Raw genomic sequence first — 22522 nt, 5'->3', positions numbered from 1 at the left:
ATATGTATATATGTATATATATATATATATGTATATATATATGTATATATGTATATATATATATGTATATATGTATATATATATATGTATATATGTATATATATATATATATATATATGTATATATATATATATATATATATATATATATATATATATATATATATATATATATATATGTATATATATATATATATATATGTATATATATATATATATATGTATATATATATATATATATGTATATATATATATATATATATATATATATATATATATATATATATATATATATATATATATATATATATATATATATATATATGTATAATATATATATAATATATATATATATATATATATATATATATATATATATATGTATATATATATATATATATATATGTATATATATATATATATATGTATATATATATATATATGTATATATATATATATATGTATATATATATATATATATATCATCATCATCATCATCATCATCGTTTAACGTCCGCTTTCCATGCTAGCATGGGTTGGACGATTTGACTGAGGACTGGTGAAACCGGATGGCAACACCAGGCTCCAGTCTGATTTGGCAGAGTTTCTACAGCTGGATGCCCTTCCTAACGCCAACCACTCAGAGAGTGTAGTGGGTGCTTTTACGTGTCACCCGCACGAAAACGGCCACGCTCGAAATGGTGTCTTTTATGTGCCACCCGCACAAGCCAGTCCAGGGGCACTGGCAACGATCTCGCTCGAAAATCCTACAGGAGCCTGTCAGGCGGTACTGGCAACGGCCACGCTCAAAATGGTGCATCTCATGTGCCACCCGCACAAGAACCAGTCCAGGGGCACTGGCAACGATCTTACTTGGCTTGCCGGGGTCTTCTCACGCACAGCACATTTCCAAAGGTCTCGGTCCGTAGTCATCGCCTCGGTGAGGCCCAATGTACGAAGGTCTTGCCTCACCACCTCAGCCCAGGTCTTCCTGGGCCTACCTCTTCCACGGGTTCCCTCAACTGTTAGGGTGTGGCACTTTTTCACGCAGCTATCCTCCTCCATTCTCACCACATGTCCATACCAGCGCAATCGTCTCTCTTGCACGCCACAACTGATGCTTCTAAATGTTCAGCTTTTCTCTCAAGATACTTACACTCTGACGGGTATTCACACTGACATTATACATCCAACGGAGCATACTGGCTTCATTCCTTGCGAGCTTACGTATGTCCTCAGCAGTTACAGCCCATGTTTCACTGCCATGTAGCATGGTTGTTCGTACGCATGCGTCATACAGTCTGCCTTTTACTCTGAGTGAGAGTCCCTTTGTCGCCAGCAGGGGTAAGAGCTCTCTAAACTTTGCCCAGGCTATTCTTATTCTAGCAGCTACACTTTCAGCACACCCACCCCCACTACTAACTTGGTCGCCCAGATAGCGGAAGCTATCGACTACCTCTAGTTTTTCACCCTGGAATGAGATAGAAGTTGTTTTCTGTTTGTTTGCAGTCTTTATTGCACCTGAACATCTGCCACAAACAAAAACTAACTTGCTAGTTAACCTGCCTTTGATGTTGCTGCACCTCTTATGTGTCCATAGCTTGCACCGGGTACATCTTATAGAGTTACTACCTACTCCTTTTCTACATACTGAGCAGGGCCATCTACCTGAAGGGGTTTGTGTTTTATCTACCTTCCTACTTATTAGGATTTTGGTTTTAGCTAGGTTGACTCTAAGGCCCTTCAATTCTAGACCTTGCTTCCACACCTGAAACTTCTCCTCTAGTTCTGATAGTGACTCCGCAATTAGGGCAAGGTCATCAGCATAGAGGAGCTCCCAGGGGCAACCTGTCTTGAACTCCTCTGTGATTGCCTGGAGGACTATGGTAAATAATAGGGGGCTGAGGATGGAACCTTGGTGGACCCCTACCTCTACCCGGAATTCATTGCTGTACTCATTTCCAACCCTCACCTTACTGGCAGCATCTCTGTACATGGCTCGCACAGCTCTCACTAACCATTCTTCTATCCCAAGTTTCCTCATTGACCACCAGATAAGGGATCGGGGGACCCTGTCAAAGGCTTTCTCCATTTCAACGAAAGCCAGGTACAGAGGTTTATCCATAGCTAGGTATTTCTCCTGCAACTGTCTCACTAGAAATAAGGCATCAGTAGTGCTTTTACCTGGCACGAACCCAAACTGCATCTCATCTAAATTGATTCGCTCCCTAATTAGTTGGGCTATGACCCTCTCTGTAACTTTCATAACCTGATCTAACAGCTTGATGCCTCTGTAATTATTTGTATCTAAATCGTCCCCTTTACCTTTGTAGCAGTTGACTATGATGCTGCTACACCAGTCATTGGGTATGACTCCTTCGTGTATCACCTGGTTCGTAATACGGGTGACTAGGCTATAGCCAACACTGCCAGATATTTTGAGCATCTCTGCAGTGATTCCTGATGGGCCGGGGGCTTTCCCGGTCTTCATACTCTTAATTGCTTTATCTACCCTGGGTACTATCAACTCGGATAGCTGGTCCCTCTATTTATTCGACATACGGCAGGCTCTCTTTCTCCCATTCATTCTCTTTATTAAGCAATCTATCGTAGTGGCATCTCCAGACCTCTTTCTTTGCATCCTCATTTAATGCAAGCGTACCATCATCCATGCGAACACATTTCTCTCCTACAACATCACTATTCTCTCTCCTACACTGTCTTGCAACACGAAATACCTCGAGTCTTTGGTCCTCACGGCGCAGAACATTGTCAAATCTTTCCTTATCTGCTTCCCCTCTGGCTAAATAAACCTGTCGCCTAGCCTCCCTTCTGGCACATTGGTATAATTCCCTGCTACCACCGTTCTTCCAGTCCTTCCAAGCCTGTTTCTTTTGTCTAATAGCCCTGTCTACCTCCTTGTTCCACCACCACGTTACTCTGGGTCGGGAGGGGACCTTACACCACCCACAAATCTGGTCGGTGGCTTTCAACAGGTTGTCCCGCAGAAATCTCCAATTGTCTTCCACGTTGTATGATGCTATATCCCCTTCTATTTCGTTAAATGCTTCAAGTAACTTGTCTCTAAGTCTCTGTCCGTTTGCAGGGTCTTTAAGCTTCCACACCCTTCTTCTCCAAGCCTGTCTAATTCTGGGCACCTATTTTGCCTTGATCCCAAAGTCGCTAACTACTAATCTATGTTGTGGGGTACATTCTTCACCAGGGTAGGTTTTGGCATTTATAAGCCGCCCTCTTTCCCTATTTCTGGCGAGGATGTAGTCGATTTGGCTAGAGTGTCTGCCGGAGCGGTAGGTGACTAGGTGACTGGCAGGTTTCCTGAAGTTGGTATTGCAGACCATAAGATTGGTTGCATCACAGAACTCCAGCAGTCTGGTTCCCTCCTCGTTGCGGGAACCGAAGCCATAGCCTCCATGTATGCCATGGAAGCCTCCAGCACGACATATATATATATGTGTGTGTGTGTGTGTGTGTGTTTGTGTGTCTGTTTGTCCCCCCACCACACCACTTGACATCCAATGCTGGTGTGTTTACATGAACGAAACTTAGCAGTTTGGCAAAAAGAGACCAATAGAATAAGTACTAGGCTTACAAAGAATAAGTCCTGGGAGGGGGGGCAATTTGTTCGACTAGAGGCAGTGCTCCAGCATGGCCACGGTCAAAGGACCCAAAAAAGAAGCAAACGAGTAAGAGAACAAACAGAAATCTAGTCTCCATACCTTCAGGGGGTCTTGATGGAGTTGGGGAGCTTCATGAACACCAAGCTCCCCGACTTGAGCAAGTAGGGTTAGTTTTCAGCTACATCAGGAGAGGTTACGACTAAAGAGAATCCGAGGTTCATGGCACCAACAGAAGACAACTAGTAACTCTGAAAGAATAAAAGAGAAAAACATAAATGACAGAATCTCTCTCTCTCTCTCTCTCTCTCTCTCTCTCTCTCTGTTGGGTTTCTTTCAAAAGAAAGACGCTTCTCACTTGCTTTCTGGTTACTAGTTCATCCCACATAAAACTGTCCCGTCTAATATATGACTGACTACATATGATTTCTCACTTTCTCTTTTTCCCCAACAGGAAGTAGCCATGTATCTCTCCTCCACAGCAAAACATCTTTTCCTGTCCTATCCTGCTACCATACTTTTTACCTCTCATCACCTGACATAAAACCACCTCCCTCAATACTACTCCATCCATCCCACCATCCTACTCAGTTGATGGTCCTCGACTTGTGAGTCACTAGGTGACCTTACTAGAGCCAGTAACCAGGACTGTGGAATCGAAACAAAAAATTCGACTTGGACTCCGACTCCTCTATTATTGGCACCTCTGACTCAGACTCCTCTTTATGTAATCAAGTGATTGTGGTCTACATATCTCATAAAGCATATGCATACGTTTGTACTTTGAGTAGGCCTCTATATTATAACTGGGGTCGATTTGCTTGACTAAAGGCAGTGCTCCAGCATGGACGCAGTTAAATGACTGAAACAAGTAAACGAGTAAAGAGTAAAGAGATATACATATATATATATATGTGTGTGTATATACGACAGGCTTCTTTCAGTTTATATCTACCAAATCCACTCACAAGGCTTTGGTCAGCCCGAGGCTGACACTTGCCCAAGGTGCTACACTGTAGGACTGAACCTGGAACCATGTGGTTGGGAAGCAAGCTTCTTACCACACAGCCACACCTGCACCTATCCTTACCACACAGCCACACTGTAAAGTGGTTGGCATTTGGAAGGGCATCCAGCTGGTAAAATCATGCCAAAACTGACCTTGCCTGTGCTGGGGCCACATAAAAAGCACTGAGTCCACTCTGCAGGGTGGTTGGTGTTAGGAAGGGCATCCAGCCATAAAACCCCTGCCAAAACAGACACAGTAGCATAGGGAAGTTTTTCTACCTGGCCAGCTCCTGTAAACCGTCCAACCCATGCCCCCATGGAAAATGCACATTAAACGATGATGATGATAAATGTATAAATATATGCATGCATTTACGTAACAAAATAGCAAAGTCAGAGTTAAAACTATATCAAAACTAAATTAAGACAAAATAAAAATCACATATCGTTTAAATGCTAATGCTAAAAATCCTCTTGAATCACCCTCTATATACATCAATGATGATGATGATGATGATGATGGAAACATGGATGAACATGCTAGGTATTCAGCTAACAGTAAAAGAAAAAAAAAGGCATAAAAAACATTAAAAGATTGTGAAGATTTTGTTGTGAGATGGGGGGGGAGCTAGGAGAGAAGCAGAAGGTAACAAGGGAAGGTGAGGGTGGATAAAGAAAAGAAAGCAGACAGAGAGAGAGAGAGAGATTGCAATATCTAATAAATGAATAGATGACACAGGGAGGAGGAGGAATGAGACATAAAGAGTGGGGGAGGGCAAAGAAATCAATTGAATTAAGTGCCATATAGAAATAGATGTGTAAATAAGAACTGAACAGGCAAGGTGGTGGTGGTGGTGGTGGTGGTATAATGGAATCAGTAGAAGTTGTGTTGCTGTGGCAGTAGGCGATGATGATGATGATGATGATGATGTTGATGGATGGTAAGCTTCCATTCTCGGATATATCTATAGAAACCATCAGTCAGATTAACAGAATTTATAACCATCAAAATGTCTGACACGGTGGCAATGACAATGGTAACGACATTAACGACATTAACGATGATTGCATACTGACAGTAATGATGACAACGATGATGCAATGATGGCGGAGACAGTGAGTGAGGTGGGGTAGGGTGGGGTGGTGGGGATAAGGATGACAAACAGAGACGGTCATGGAAAGAGTGGGCGATGAATGACGAGAAATGACGATGATAAAGGTGATGCTGAAAATGTGATGAAGACTGTTGTGACAAAAAAAACAACAAAAACACTTAAATGAAGCCTATTATTCATATTAACTTTGCATTTTTTTTTTTTTTTTAATGCTTCAAAATCATAAAAAGATACAAGGATTGGCTGTGATATTGATAAGGTGACAGTGGTGATGCTGGAGGTAGTTTTAAACAGGTGCAAACTGCTCCACCACCACCAAATGAAGTCGCTGATTTAGGTGGTGTTCAGCTCTGCCAGATTAAGCAACAGGTAGTCGATGTGCTACATTTATGACTGCACGTTGCTGTCGTTCCAATGTGGACGACTCGCTAATTTAAAAATTTTAATTTTCAAAAGTAAGAAAGCTGCTAATTATCATTAAATCGGTAAGTAAATTAGAACCAACCTACAGGCAATACTTCACACATACACAAACACACACACACACACACACACACACACACAGATACACAGACTCACAAGCACACACACACACACACACACACACACACACACGTGCTTGAAAAGCCGAAAACTGCAAAAAAGCTAATACAAAAACTTCCTTCGATCAGGCGTATGTTTGTTTCTACTTTTAAGAGTTTTTTTTTTTTATTTCTATGATAATTAATAATTTTAATTTAAGAAATTCATTTTTCCAAACTGTGACTGCATCAAGTAATTTTCAAGAAACTTATACATATATATATGTGTGTGTGTGTTTTTGTATATCCCTATATACATTTAAATGTGTATACACATGCATGTATATTTTTATATTTATCAAACCTAATCGTGCTTATCTGAATCATTCTCTCTCTCTCTCTCTCTCTCTCTCTCTATCTCTCTCTCTCTCTCTCTCTCTCTCTCTCTCTCTCTCTCTCTCTCTATATATATATATATATATATATATATATATATATATATATATATATATATATATATATACACACGTGTGTCCACGTGTGTGAGAGACACAGAGAGTGTGTGTGTGTCCTATCCTTGGTACCACTTCATTTTGGGCTACTTTCCAATGCAAGTCACAACTTCTCAAAAATTTTGTGTGGCTCATTAATGAAACCTGGCTACCCTGGTCACATTCTGTTTTAACATCTCTGCAAGCTGAGGCCTGGAGGGAAAACATGGGCAAGGAAGAGAGTGTTCAGAGAGAAGACCAGTTCTACAGAAGAAAGGAATAACCAAATTTCTTTTTACAGAAGTTTAAGGCAGAATAAGAAGGATGAGAGAAAGAGAGGAAGATACATGGAATGGTGCACAGTTTGATACTTTGAGGGAGCTGGAGACGAAGCCAATATGGTAACAGTAAAAGTAGCCAAAGGAAGATGTAGCACATTAGTGTTATAATGAGTTAGTTAACCCTTTAGTATTGGCATTAGGAAGGACATACAGCTGTAGAAACCATGGTTTGCCAGCTCCCGTCAAACTGTCCAATCCATGCCTGTTAACCCTTTAGTATTCAAATGACTCCGTCAAATGTAATGCTGATTTACTGATCTGCTCTTGAATTAACCATGCATTATCTCATAGCTTCAGGTCTTTGATAATGTGATTGTTTAGTTTTAGAATGACATTGTAGGATAGATGTAAGAAGCCAGATCTGGATGGTTAGATCATAAAACAAGTAGAATTTTGGGGCTGGATATGGCCAGTTTAAACGATGACGGGTTAATGAAATGTTGACAATTAGCACATTTGTGTGCCTGTGTTGGATTAGTATCTGCTCAAAATCAAAGGCGCTTCTGTGTGTTTGTGTGTATATTTTTTTGTTCTTTTATTTGAATCAGTCATCTTGACTGCGGCCATACTGGAGCACCACTTTTAGTCAAACAAACCAACCAGAGGACTTAATCTTTGTAAGCCTAGTACTTATTCTATCAGTCTCTTTTGTCGAACTGCTAAGTTACAGGGACGTAAACGCCCCAACATCAGTTGTCAAGCAATGGTGGGGGTCAAATACAGACACAAAAATACATACATATACATATATATGACGGGCTTCTTTCAGTTTCTGTCGACTAAATCCACTCAACAAGGCTCTGGTCAGCCCGAGGCTATCATGCCACACAGTGGGACTGAACCCAGAACCATGTGGTTGGGAAGCAAGCTTCTTACCACACAGCCACTCCTGCGCCTATATATATATACCTGCATTTAATAAAACCACTCACTCTATCTCACTCAGTCCTACTTTCAAAATCGAGCATGCTTTGTCGTTTCTCACCAGTCACAACTGTCAAAAGCATTTGTTAAATTCTACAATATGAAAGTTATTTGTTGTTTGCTAAATAGTCCTCTTGCAGCTGTCTAACCAGAAATATAAATTTTATACAACTGCTGCTAATGGCGATAATGATAACAATAACAACAACAACAAAGAACTAGGTCAAGGACAGATTCATGAATATTTGTGAATCAATGAACTCAATAGATTAAACTACAAGAAAGGGAAGCATTTTAACAATGTTAATGATACATTATCTAAAACAATGAAGCTAAATGCTGGTGGTCAAGTGGCTAAATGCATTTCTAGGTGTAGTCTAGAAACAAAGGGTTTTAGTTCAAATCTACATTGAGAGGTCGCCACTCTGGTACTATGGTCATGTAATTAGAATGTCACAGAACTGAATCGCAAGACGGATTCTTCAAGCTGAGCCAATTGGCAGGAGATCTAGAGGGAAAGCAGGAATGAGACTGTTGGATAATATCTATAGTTGCAGTTGGTCATGCTTGGGAAGCTGGGGAAATGTAAAGATGCTTGTTTCTGATAGGAGCTTATGGAGGAGATGACAGATGACAGATGACACTACCTCCACGATCCTCCTAGGAATAGTAGGCAGAGAAGATAGATGACTGGGTAGTTCAAATCCACTCAGGTAACACAATATATGTGTTGGCACTCCGTCGCTTACGACGTCGAGAGTTCCAGTTGATCCGATCAACGGAACAGCCTGCTCGTGGAATTAACGTGCAAGTGGCTGAGCACTCCACAGACACGTGTACCCTTAACGTAGTTCTCGGAGAGATTCAGCGTGACACAGTGTGACAAGGCTGACCCTTTGAATTACAGGCACAAAAGAAACAGGAAGTAAGAGTGAGAGAAAGTTGTGGTGAAAGAGTATAGCAGGGTTCGCCACTATCCCCTGCCGGAGCCTCGTGGAGCTTTTTAGGTGTTTTCGCTCAATAAACACTCACAACGCCCGATCTGGGAATCGAAACTGCGATCCTACAACCGCGAGTCCGCTGCCCTAACCACTAGGCCATTGCGCCTCCACAACACAATATATATATCAAAGGATAAAACAGTTCATGGCAGTGTAAGTATTAAAACAGTTTTCATCCCTAAAGATGCAGTAAACAGGCTGAAATTTTTTACATTGTAATATCGATGCTGTTCTGATGGTGTTCTTCAGTTATAATTAAAATATATACTCAAATGGGAGTCAATTAAATTCATGAGTGATGTGGCTCCTTGCCTTACCACCTCCTATCAAACTGTCCAACCCATGCCAGCACGGAAAGCATATGTTAAATGATGATGATGATGATGATGATATATGGGTGGGTGGGTGTGTGCGTAGAAATATATTTCCACATCTTCCTCTTTCTTTGGGTTTTTTCCAGTAAGTGTCAGTAATTTATTCCAGATATCATTATAAATGTTGTTATGAAGTGATTGTTTTTTTCTTTGTTTCTTTTTTTTTTGTTCTTTTTTGGTGGGGGACGAAGGTTACATATGTAAAAATGTTTACTGGGTAAAAGTAAAAAGTAAAAACAAAAAAAAGAAAACGGAAAGAGTTTTGCTGTGCAATATTTCAGTTGTATACTGTTGAGGTATGTCATAACACATGTCAATCTTGTCTAGAAGTAGAGATGACAATGGCAGCAAAGCACCACACTAGATGCTTTACTTCAACTGTCTGTCTTTACCCCTACGAGAGGCGAGTAGCACTAAAAGGCCCAAGTCAATAAGAACCCCACCACTGCCCAACACCACCTATCCATTAGACAATGAAGCAAAGAGAAAATCTCTGTATGGTCACTCAACCTGCTAGAAATAACAGCCAAATTTCTCTTAGATTACACTCTACTTGTCTATAAAAAGAAAATCAAAGGACATCCTCATCATCATCATCGTTTAACATCCGCTTTCCATGCTAGCATGGGTTGGACGATTTAACTGAGGACTGGTGAAACCAGATGGCTACACCAGGCTCCAATCTGATTTGGCAGAGTTTCTACAGCTTGATGCCCTTCCTAACGCCAACCACTCCATATTGGATGATATTCAAAGAACACTATGCCAAGAGGGAACAAAAAAATTGGGATGGTCACAGCTGGAAAGGTTTTGATCAGATATTTGCATAATTGGGGGCCAATTTGGAGCTAAATAGCATCAAGAGAGGAAAAGGGGATCCATATTTTACAACCTGTTACCAGAAGACCTCTTGTGTAAAGGATCAATACATTTAAACCCCATACAGTTAAAGTCTTGTCTCCAGTCTACAGAGCCATTAAGTCAAAATTTATCCAGGTTTTCATGGCTTTTAAGCAACTATGCCTACAGGATTTCCACCTGAGCATGAACAAGGCTATCAAAAGGTTAACCTCCACAGGTGACACAGGTACTTTATTTACAACTGAAGGGACTGAAGCAAAGTGGATGAAGTGCCTTGCTCAAGGCCACGGCTTTCAATAACCTACCCAGTTCAAGAATCAAACCCGCAACCTAGAGAACGTGAACCCAATGCCCTAACCACAATGTCATGTGCTTTCACAAACACTACACCTAGTAAAGAATAAGCAGATGGAATAGTCACAGTTGGGAATGAATTTTTTTTTTTTGGGGGGGGGGAGGTTAAGCAACAAGGAAACGGTGAATCCATGTTTCACATCCTATCACCAGAAGAATGCTGTGTACATAACGGATAAAGTTAACTGCAAAAGCTAAAAATAATTAACAAACAAAAACTTTATGGTTAACCATGGTAAGTAGGAGGGGGCACTATGTAACTGATAAGTGTTTCTGGAGTTTGTGTACAGTTGAAATCCTAATACAGTGACATATTAGTATCGGCACCCTCATCTTGGTTGTTATAGTCACTACATTTTGACCGTTACACTCTCTGGCCATCATTGGGTGCCCAAGAGATTTAATAATGGTCTTGGAATCTTGAACCAAACTCTATTAAATGCACAGGGGCAGACTGTTCTCAGTTCATTCACCATTCTAGTTCTTCTATTTGTGATATAGCCTGACTGATCCAGGGATTGAACTTCTGCCCACTGGCTAAACTACTACACTTAATCAACACTTAATTCATTACAGGTCATCATCATCATCATTTAACATCCATTTTCCAATGCTTGCATATGGAATTTACTAGGACAGATTTTTCTACAGCTGGATGCCCTTCCTGCTGCCAACCCCCACCTGTTTCCAAGCAAACTGATATTTTCCCATGGCCAGACATGTTTTTCAAGGAAGACTAGATATGAACAACTTTGCTTGCACAACAATGACGTGGTGCCTAGACACACACACACACACACACACACACACACACACACACACACACACACACACACACACACACACACACACACACACTGACGAAAAAAATAACAGGTGCTGACCTACTTTTGAAACTACAATTATCGGATCTCAGTACTTAAATTAACATTCTACCTTAAGCTCTAATGTATAGAGTTCTTCCTTGTTTGAATGATCTTAATCACCTGATTAAGGTAACTCGTATATATACATACACATATATATATATATATACATACATGTATATTATATTATATATATATATATATATATATATATATATATATATATATATATATAGGCACAGGAGTGGCTGTGTGCTAAGTAGCTTGCTTACCAACCACATGGTTCTGGGTTCAGTCCCACTGAGTGGTACCTTAGGCAAGTGTCTTCTATTATAGCCTCGGGCCGACCAAAGCCTTGCGAGTGGATTTGGTAGACGGAAACTGAAAGAAGCCCGTCAAATATGTGTGTGTGTGTGTGTGTCCAACATCGCTTGACAACCGATGCTGGTGTGTTTACGTCCCCATAACTTAGCGGTTCGGTAAAAGAGACCGATAGAATAAGTACTAAGCTTACAAAAAATAAGTCCTGGGGTCGATTTGTTCAACTAAAAGGCAGTGCTCCAGCATGGCTGCAGTCAAATGACTGAAACAAATATAAGAATAAAAGAATATAAAAATATCTCATTCGTTTCTAGCTAGTACAGTTATACTACAAAACTACAATTGCACCAGCTTAACTACTGACACCCAGGGACATTCTCAGCGCCAAATATACAGTATAAAGTAGGATGCATTGAGTTCTGGTTCAATAGCCTTTCATTGTTAGAGTTTCTTTGTTTTACTCATTTTCTTTTGTTTCTTTTTTGTTTTTGTTTTTGGTTGGAGTTTTGTTTCTTTCATTATCGATTTTTAAATCAAGAGATTTCTTTTATCCATAATATCAATAAAAACATGGCTAGGATGATCTTATGACTAGATATCCTAGATGACGCTCTATTTTTTTAAATATTTTTATAAATATTTTTCTATAGCAGCAGCAGCAGCGATGGCATCGATTTACTTATTAGACTCATCATTTTCAGGTTTCTATTTAAATACAAGTTTGATGGTCAAAACAGTTCATATTGCTATTATGTTGTTTGCTGTGTGATTCTCTCTCTCTCTTTCTATATATATATATATATATATAGTCAATAATCCTTTTCTTCCTTGGCTATCGCCGAGCAAACATGCGAACCACTTCGTCCCTACTTTCAAGTTCGTGCTTCACAGCGTTCATACACACATAATTTTTCTCGTCTGGCCGTAAAGCCTTTTCTGTTTGTTTTCCTGTCTTGTTTTTTGTCCGCCACTACATTCCTCTATGGCTAGATTTAATTTGTGTATACAAATTTAATTTGCGGTCCATGGGAAGAGCCGTTTTAACGATGCGTCCTGCCCAGCTCTTCGAAACGCCGGTGTTAAAACGGGGGTAGCTGATGAAGTAGAATGTTTTCCATGTGGCTTGTGTGTTTTCTCATCTCTGTTTTGTTTGCAATGTCCTGTACCCAGATATGCACCTATACATACAGGTGGATGTCGGTATGCACATACCTGTACGTATATACTCATTTACTATTTGTTTTTATATATATATATATATATATATATATATATATAGATATAGATATATATATATTGGAGCCTGGTGCAGCCTTCTGGCTTGCCAGTCCTCAATCAAACCGTCTAACCCATGTTGAATGTAGTCGATGCCAGTGCCCCCTGACTGGCTCCCATGCCAGTGGCATGTAAAAAGCACTAACCGAACGTGAAGGCTGCCAGTGCCCCCTGACTGGTTCTAGTGGTTCGTAAAAAGCACTATCCGAACGTGAACGATACCAGGGCCACCTGACTGGCTCCTGTGCAAGTGGCACATAAAAAGCACTCACTACACTCTCGCAGTGGTTGGCATTAGGAAGGGCATCCAACTGTAGAAACGTTGCCAGATCAGATTGGAGCCTGGTGCAGCTTCCTGGCTTTCCAGACCTCAGTCAAACCGTCCAACCCATGCCAGCATGGAAAATGGCTGTTAAACGATGATGATGATGATGTTACAGCTGCAAAATAGTTTAGAAAGAACCTGCAATTGTGATACAAAGTACATCAGAGATGACACCTTGATAAATACAGGACAATCTGAACATGACAACACCAAAAACCATTGACCCCCACAACCATTGACCCCCACAACTAATGACTTACAAGAAGTAACAGCTCAGCCTCACTCATATCAAACTCTAGTTTCCAGTCATCTGTGAAAAACATGTCTGGCCATGGTGGAATGTTATCTCATGTGGAAACAGGTGAGGCTTGACAACAGGAAGGGCATCTAACTGTAGCAAATATTCCTCAACAAGTATTGTTTGAACCGTGCAAGCATGGAAAAGTGGACACTAAAATGACGGTGATGGTTGTAGCAGTTGTGGTGGTGGTGGTGATGGCAGGACAGTGTTGGTGGAGCATTAACTAAATGTACGGTCATATTTAGCTGCAGTCTTTTATCATTCTGCAGGTGATAAAATAAGTACCAGTCAAATCATTATCATCATCATCGTTTAACGTCCGCTTTCCATGCTAGCATGGGTTGGACGATTTGACTGAGGACTGGTGAAAACCAGATGGCTGCACCAGGCTCCAATCTGATTTGGCAACCACTCTGAGAGTGTAGTTGGTGCTTTTACGTGCCACCGGAACAAAGGCCAGTCAGGCGGTACTGGCAATAGCCACGCTCAAAATGGTATATTTTACATGCCACCTGCACAGGAGCTAGTCCAGTGGCACTGGCAATGAACAATTTCAATCAACTATTTGCTCATCATCATCATTTAACGTCCGTTGTCCATGCTGGCATGGGTTGGACAGTTTGACCTGGGCTGGTATGCTGAAAGGCTGCATTAGACTTCAGTCTGATTTGGCATGGCTTTCCACGGCTGGATGCCCTTCCTAATGCCAACCATTCCAAGAGTGTAATGGGTGGTTTTTACATGCGACCAGCATAGATGCCATTTGCATGATAAAAAAAAATGTGTGGCCTTGTCTCTTAGTTTGAAATCATTATTAATGAACAAATCTCCTAGAACAGGTCAGGAAAAACCTGCTACTGGTACCATGTAACCCAGTACAACCTGTCTCATGGCTGAGTGGTCAGCGACTAAACTGGCCCCAGCAACTAGCATGTCAGGTGAGGAGGATGTTGTGAATACACTGCAGCACTAAAACCAAGACCTGTGAAAGGAAAGATAAGCTCATTGTGAACCAATGACCATCCCTAGAAGTGGTGTCTCATTAAAACATCCTGTATGTAGGCTGGCAAACTGTGCAGCTGGTCCAAGACCACAGTCACAAACACTCCCATAAAAGACATAGCATTCTCTTGAGTTGTAGTTGACATTCATGAGCTAGGCAGCTGAGAGCAAGGAAGAATGACAAATGTCACGGAGAAGGACGCTCATTTCACTGAGACCCAAGAAACAAAGTACCAGTAATATCTCCTTTGTTTCTGTTTTGTACTTTACTGCCCCCAATCCAGCTCAAGAAAGTTTCAGTAACATATCAGTTTTTCTATGAGAAGAAATTGCTAGCCCTTCACTCAACCCTTCGATGTGTGGAAAGAAAAAAAGGGGATGCTGTTAGTGGTCTCTTACTACCCTTCTCACAATGCAACAGAGTTGGTTCAGAGAAAGGCAGACAAACAGAGAGAATCAACCATAATACTTTGACTGGCATTTCATGAGTCAACCCCAGAATGGTAGAGGGTAAAACTTAACTTGACTGTTACTGGATTTGAACTCAGAATGTAAAGAGTCGGAACAAATACCACAAGGTCTTATTTTACCCCGGAATGTAATGATTTGGATAATCAATCAACTGTAACTCTTTCTCTCTCTCCTTCTCTCTCTCTCTCCTTCTCTCTTTCTCTCTCTCTCTCTCTCTCTCCTTCTCTCTCTCTCTCCTTCTCTCTCTCTTTCTCTCTCTCTCTCTCTCTCCTTCTCTCTTTCTCTCTCTCTCCAACAACTCTGTGGCCGTGTGACAATGTGAAAAAAAAAATTATTGATTTCTAAAGAGGGCACACCTTCAGCAGCTTCATGTAAGATCCACTTTTCCATGCATGTATGGATCAGAGAGAATTTCTTGAAGCAGATTTTCTACAGCCAGATGCCCTTCTTGTCACCAAACATCGCCTGTCTCCAGGCAAGATGATATTTCCCCCATTGCCAGGCGTGTTTTTCACAGAAGGCCAGAGAAAAAAAACACACGGTCACATATCTGAGAAGGAATAATACCCTGAGTACTTTGGTTGGTATTTTACCAAAGGATGGAAAGGCAAAATTGGTCTAGGCAGGGTGTGAATTCAAGACAAACATAAAACAAGTCAAATAAACACTTAAAAAGCATTCTTGCAACTTTTCCTGAAATGTTAACATAAATACAAGAACATACACTAAAGCTATTTCAATCAACTTGCAGCAAATATAGAAGCCAGCATCATTATCATCATCATCATCACCTTTATTATTATAATTATTATTATTATTATTATTATCGTGATGGCACCACTGCTCAAGCATGATCGTTACCAGTGTCGCCTTTCTGGCACGTGAAAAGCCATTCGAGCAAGATCGTTGCCAGTGCCGCTGGACTGGCTCCTGTGCAGGTGGCACGTAAAACACACCATTTTGAGCATGGCCGTTGCCAGTACCCGCCTGACTGGCCTTCGTGCCGGTGGCACATAAAAGCACCCACTACACTCTCAGAGTGGTTGGCGTTAGGAAGGGCATCCAGCAGTAGAAACTCTGCCAAATCAGATTGGAGCCTGGTGTAGCCATCTGGTTTCACCAGTCCTCAGTCAAATCGTTCAACCCATGCTAGCATGGAAAGCGGACGTTAAACGATGATGATTATTACTATTATTATTATTATTATTATTATTATTATTATCATTAGCAGCAGCTGTACTGTTGCATCAGAGAAGACAAATTTGCATGGGCCTCGTTCTTTGAAATGAAATCTTAATTCTTTCTATGCCTTCTTTTCATTTGGTTGCTTTTTTTTTCTTCTCCCGATTGCAATTAAGCCTCCTCGTGAAGTTGATTGGATAAAAATAGTAAACCACTTCACTTTATAAGCAGTTTACAGGTTTTACAAAAGAAGTCAGTTTAAGTCACCTCTTACAGCTTCTCTCTCTCTTTCTCTCTCTCTCTGATGTCCATCAAATGTTCTGTTCTTCCCTGACAACAATGACACTCACTTCCCTCTTTGCACTAATACAAAGTAATACATACATACATACATACATACATACATACATATATATATATATATATATATACATAGCCATACATATATTTATATACAAACACACATATATACATACATACACATACATATATACATACACACACATATATATATACATACACACATGCACACACACACATATATACACGCATACACATACATATATATATACACATATGTACATACACACATACATACAGACACACACGCACACATATACACACACACACATATATATATGTAATTATGTGTGTGTGTGTGTATGTGTGTATACACAGACACACACACACATATATTCTCAGTCAGTTTCAACAACTTTTCTAGTCATACAATCAACAAGACTACATACTCCTTTGTTTTATAGTATAAATGGCAGAGTATTCCACATACACTTGTTCTCTTCTCCTCTTTACACAGATCTCAGACTGAATCAACAAGACACCATATGCAATGAGACTGTGCACTTTGTATGATGTGTACAAGTTATCCAGTAAGGTTTCCACACAGTTTCCCCTCTGTCCACTTACACTTGCAAAACACTTGACCAAAATGGCAGCCAGAGGGATCAAACCTATCACTTCATGATTCGTAGTCTTTTAGTCACACACACACACGCACACACACATACACACACACACAGATGTGCATGCAAACAGGTGGACAGTGAAGCTGGGGAGAAGTATGAGAGACCCAACAAAGAATTAACAGTCCATATTCTGCCCATGACACAACAAAGTAAAGGGTAAAGACCCCTTTCAGAGTAAAGACTGACCATGGGATTACACCTAGAAGGTTCCCCTCTGAGGCACAAGTTCAGGCAAGGTTGTTTATGGAAGACCAGCAGTTACTCATGCAAACCAGCCCCCCCCCCCCCCCCCACACACACACACACACACCTCACCACACCACTGATATTATCCAAGGGAAAGGCAAAGGGGCCGATACAGCTTGGCACCAGTGACATTGCAACTCATTTCTACAGCTGAGTGAACTGGAGCAACGTGAAACAAAGTGTCTCGCTCAAGAACACAACACGCAGCCCAGTCCAGGAATCGAACTCACTACCTCATGATTGTGAGAGCCTGATGCTCTAACCACTGAGCCACAGGATCAAAATGGTATGAGATGTTTCATCACAACTGTTTTGGTATCACTTATTTGGCATCAATGATTCAATGCTGGCTTACTTGTTATCAGATATTTTAATGTTTCTCTCACTCTCTCTCTCATCCTGTTTATGTCTGTGAGGAGAAGGAATGTGTTTGTGTCAATTATGTTCAATTATTCTTCCTGTTTGTATACATATACACATTTCCTTTTGCTGGCCTTGTGACAAAATTTAAAATCAGTATCAAAGTTTAATTATGAAATACTGTAATACTGCACTGAGGGCAATAGAGCATGAAATATGTGGTGTCACCACTAAATCCCAGTAACAGGCCATGAAGGTTAACGTGTTAATTCAAAACAATGTGAATAACTATGCATTACATTTGACAAGATAATCTGAATGCTAAAAGGCTAAGAAAGTCCGGTGAGGCTGATGCTTGATTGAGATGTGAGGGATATTTTTAGAAAATTGGAAAACCATCAACTACACAGAAGCTTGCTTGGTGGCTTCTTTTGTGTGGGGCATGGTAACTTCTGGGACTCTTGAAGAAAAGAAAGCATTTATTTAAACTGGCAGTGGAAGGGCAAAATATGGACTAGCTTATGAACTGGAACTAAGCTCCATAAAGACAATGTGATCAGCAACAATGAAAAGAAATGCCAGAAACTGCCATGTTAGTCAACAAACCATAAATGACAGATGCTGACAGACAGACATTCAACAGACAGTATTATTTCTATAATAGTCAGCATTAAATATGCTAAATAGCCAATTATCTGGAAACAAATTTCTGTCTAGACATGTGTGTGTGAGAGAGAGAGAGAGAGAGAGAGAGAGAGAGAGAGGTGGGGGAAACTGTATTCGAGTGTGTATATATATGTAGGTGTCAATTATGGCTTTATATATATATATATACACAAGCCTATATATAAATATATACACATGGCACCCATACACATACACAGACACTTGCACATATATACACTCACACACACTCACATATGTACATACACACACACACGCACACACACATGTGGAGCCAAGTTCCTTGACTCATAAATAATGCAAGCTTTTAAAATCTTGAAAGCAGCAGTCAATTTCTTTTAAAAAGTTAATCCTTTCAACAACTCACAAGAAGTTATAATGCTAACTCGGGAGTTTCCAACCAGGGTCCATATGGCCCTTGGGGTGGGGGGTGGGGAGTCTACGCAAGATTTTGATGTTAAAATTTATCTGCAATAAAGTGATCATACTTCTGCTATACACAAAACAGGATGTTTATAAGCCATTTAAAAACACAAAAACTATTACCTTCCACGCTGCAATTGTTTTTGTTTCAGCATACGATCTCAGATCAGGTCACATGCTAAGCAAGTACATCTCTGTAATATATATATATATATATATATATATATATATATATATATATATATATATATATATATTTTTAAGAATTTTTTTTTAAATGTGGCTTTTACGTGTCACCGGCACAAAGGCCAGTCAGGCGGTACTGGCAACGACCACACTCAAAATGGTGTATTTTACGTGCCACCTGCACAGGAGCCAGTCCAGCGGCACTGGCAACGATCTCGCTCGAATGTCTTTACATGTGCCACTAGCACAAGGGCAGGAAGGCGACGCTGGACACGGGTGCCATTTTATCTGAAATCCTTATAATCACTATCTAAAGCTGTTGATGACAGAATCAGTAGAGTAACAAGCAAAAATCACTTGTGCAAATGACTTTACATTTTGAAGTCAAACTCCAGCATGAGATTTGGTTTTAAATCCCTCTGAACTCAATAAAATAAAGATGAATCCTCTGTCAGTTCCAATGATGGGAGTTCTGTTGTTTGATTAATCACCAGGAGACGCTTGGCTTGGTGGTTACGGTGTTGGACTCATGATCTTTATATTGTGGTTTCGATGCTTGGACCAGGTTGTGCTCTTGAGCAAGACACTTCATTTCATGTTGCTCCAGTCCACTCAGCTGGCAAAAATGAGTAATCCTGTGACAGGCTGGTGTCCCATCCAGGAGCATGGAGTATATATGCCAGAGAATCCAGGGAACCAGCCCTATGGGTCTTATTTATGACTTGGGAAGCAGTTTTATCCTTATCCTATCAATTACCAGCCTACTCATTAAATTAACGAATGTGGTTGAGTATTCCATAGACATGTGTAGCCTCAACATAATTCTTGAGCTGAATCAGCATGATAAAGTGGTGTATTACAAGACTGGATTTTTGAATTTCAAGTACAATTCCATTCGACAGACTCCAAAAGAGATTCCGTTTCACAGAATTTCATTGAGAAAGCTTGCATCAACCCAAAGTAATTGGTAAAAGATTTTTGACCAAGATGCCACACAATGGAGTTGAACCTACGATCTCATGATAGTGAAACAAATTTCTAACCTGCCTTGCCAACACCACCATCCGGCCATGCCTGAGGTCACTAAAATGAGTACAAGTCAATAAATGTAAAATAAATACCAAAACAATTATTTCCACTTGATTTGTAAATTAGTAACCTTATACTAATTAATGTAGGAAGTGATTATTATTAATTAGCACTGTTCTATCAGTGGAGACTGAGACTTTGGATCTGCTGGTTGCCACATTCCCAGAAATAAATTGTTAATAACCCCTCTAGGTTCATCCTTAATTGTAGCTGAAACTAGTTTGCGAGAACAAGAAAAGATTGTGTATGTGAGAAAGAGGGAGAATGAAGGGGGAAGAAAAAGAAGGGGAAAAGAGAAGAGGAGGGAAGATGGAGAGAGAGAGAGGAAGGGACATATCAACAGTTTCCTGTGGCAGAAACAAAAACAAAGTCTCCATTTTTACTATACGAATATAACTAACTGCTGTAGCTAACAGAAAAGACTTAAGGGATTTAACAGATATTGTAATAGCCCCGTGGATCTCAACCATGCTTTACCTATGGCCCCTTTCAATTCCTATTTTATTCTCCTGGACCTCCACCGTCATTTGATATGTATAAAAATAACCCTACAGTATTTTTAGAATTAAATTTTATTAGGAATTGTATAAGAGAATTGTTAAAATATTTTGTGTATCGTAAAAGTATAAGCTATTTATTGCGCATGAATTTTTAACAACAAAATCTCAAATGGACCCCAAAGGGCTATATGGACCCTGTTTGAGAAACCACTGTTATAAATGAAAAGCATCAGCTTACTCAAGAGACTCTCTCTCTTTTACTCTTTTACTTGTTTCAGTCTTTTGACTGTGGCCATGCTGGAGCACCGCCTTTAGTCGAGCAAATCAACCCCAGGACTTATTCTTTGGAAACCTGGTACTTATTCTATTGATCTCTTTTGCCAAACCGCTAATGTTACAGGGACGTAAACACACCAGCATCGGTTGTCAAGCGATGGTGGGGGGACAAACACATACACACACACATATATATACACATATATACGACAGGCTTCTTTCAGTTTCTGTCTACCAAATCCACTCACAAGGCTTTGGTCGGCCCGAGGCTACAGTAGAAGACACTTGCACAAGATGCCACACAGTGGGACTGAACCCGGAAACATGTGGTTGGTAAGCAAGCTACTTACCACACAGCCACACCTGCGCCTAGTTGTAATAAGAAGAGACATTAAAGTGAAAAGGTCAGGTAGATAAAATATTGAACTATCAACAGCAGTCCAGGGGGAATATGGATTAAATTTGTTATAGATAGTCCAGATCTTATAAAAGTCACCTTGGGGAACACCTGGCCATATTTATATTTACATCCACTTGGCTATGTAGTCAGTAAATGTATGCAACTTTAGTGACAAAGAATATTGGTCTCAAATTTTGGCACAAGGCCAGCAATTTAGAAGGAGAGGCGACGTTTTATTTTATTGACCCCCAAAATCACTAGCGTAGCTCGGGTAGAGTAGGGGCTGTCCACCCCAGGTGGCACTTTTCAGCCTGTTGTAGGTTACTGCTGTAAGCAATGTTTTTTGTGGGGTCCAGGGGAAGCAAACGGAAACCTGTGGCTATGATAAAAGGCACTTTACTTGCCAAAGAAACCATGCAGTGGAATTGCTTCCAGAACCACACAGCAATGCCTGTAACCCAAAAGAGCACATAATAATCCCCTCTGCTATAAACACAGGGTCTGAAATTTTGTGGGAGTGGCAAGTTGATTACATCACCCCCAGGGCACAAGTGGTACTTATTTCATTGTCCTCCCCAAAAAGGATGAAAGGCAAAGTTGACTTGAGTGGAATTTGAACTCAGGGATGTGAAGACAGATAAAACGCCCTTCAGCATTTTGTCAGGCTTGCAGATAATTCAGTCAGCTCACTACATGATGATGTATGACCGTTTTAGCAGGAGGAGACAGTAAAATATAAGGTTTTAAACTAAAATAAAGACAAAAAAAAGAAAGCTGTACTTTTGATCTCAAAGTGTTACTGCTGTCAATACTTAGCTTCTAGATTTCAAATAGATGTTAACTGGTCGAATACACGGGTCAAACAGAGAATAAAAATCCCACAATTCATTGAAATAATTCACAAACAATGAATAATTTTTTTGCTATTGAAAAGTTATCAGAGAAAAGGAAACAGAAAAAATATGACTAATTTTAGATACGGGGGGGTAGGAGAGAGAAAACGCA

The 22522-nt window shown here is 40.2% G+C and overlaps 1 protein-coding gene across 1 annotated transcript in view; it reads right to left on the bottom strand.

Annotated features, from left to right (window-relative positions):
• The window catches only part of LOC106878431 (cyclic AMP-dependent transcription factor ATF-7), an 80280-nt gene that overhangs the window by 33477 nt on the left and 24281 nt on the right, over window positions 1-22522 (bottom strand). The window contains 1 exon segment of the mRNA XM_089364775.1: window positions 3737-3885. The gene's annotated coding sequence lies outside the window, so the exon portion shown is untranslated.

Source organism: Octopus bimaculoides, chromosome 16 (genome assembly GCF_046866305.1).
Source record: "Octopus bimaculoides isolate indiv1 chromosome 16, ASM4686630v1, whole genome shotgun sequence".
Taxonomy (NCBI): Eukaryota; Metazoa; Mollusca; class Cephalopoda; order Octopoda; family Octopodidae; genus Octopus; species Octopus bimaculoides.
This window is presented reverse-complemented; position numbering and strand designations above follow the sequence as displayed.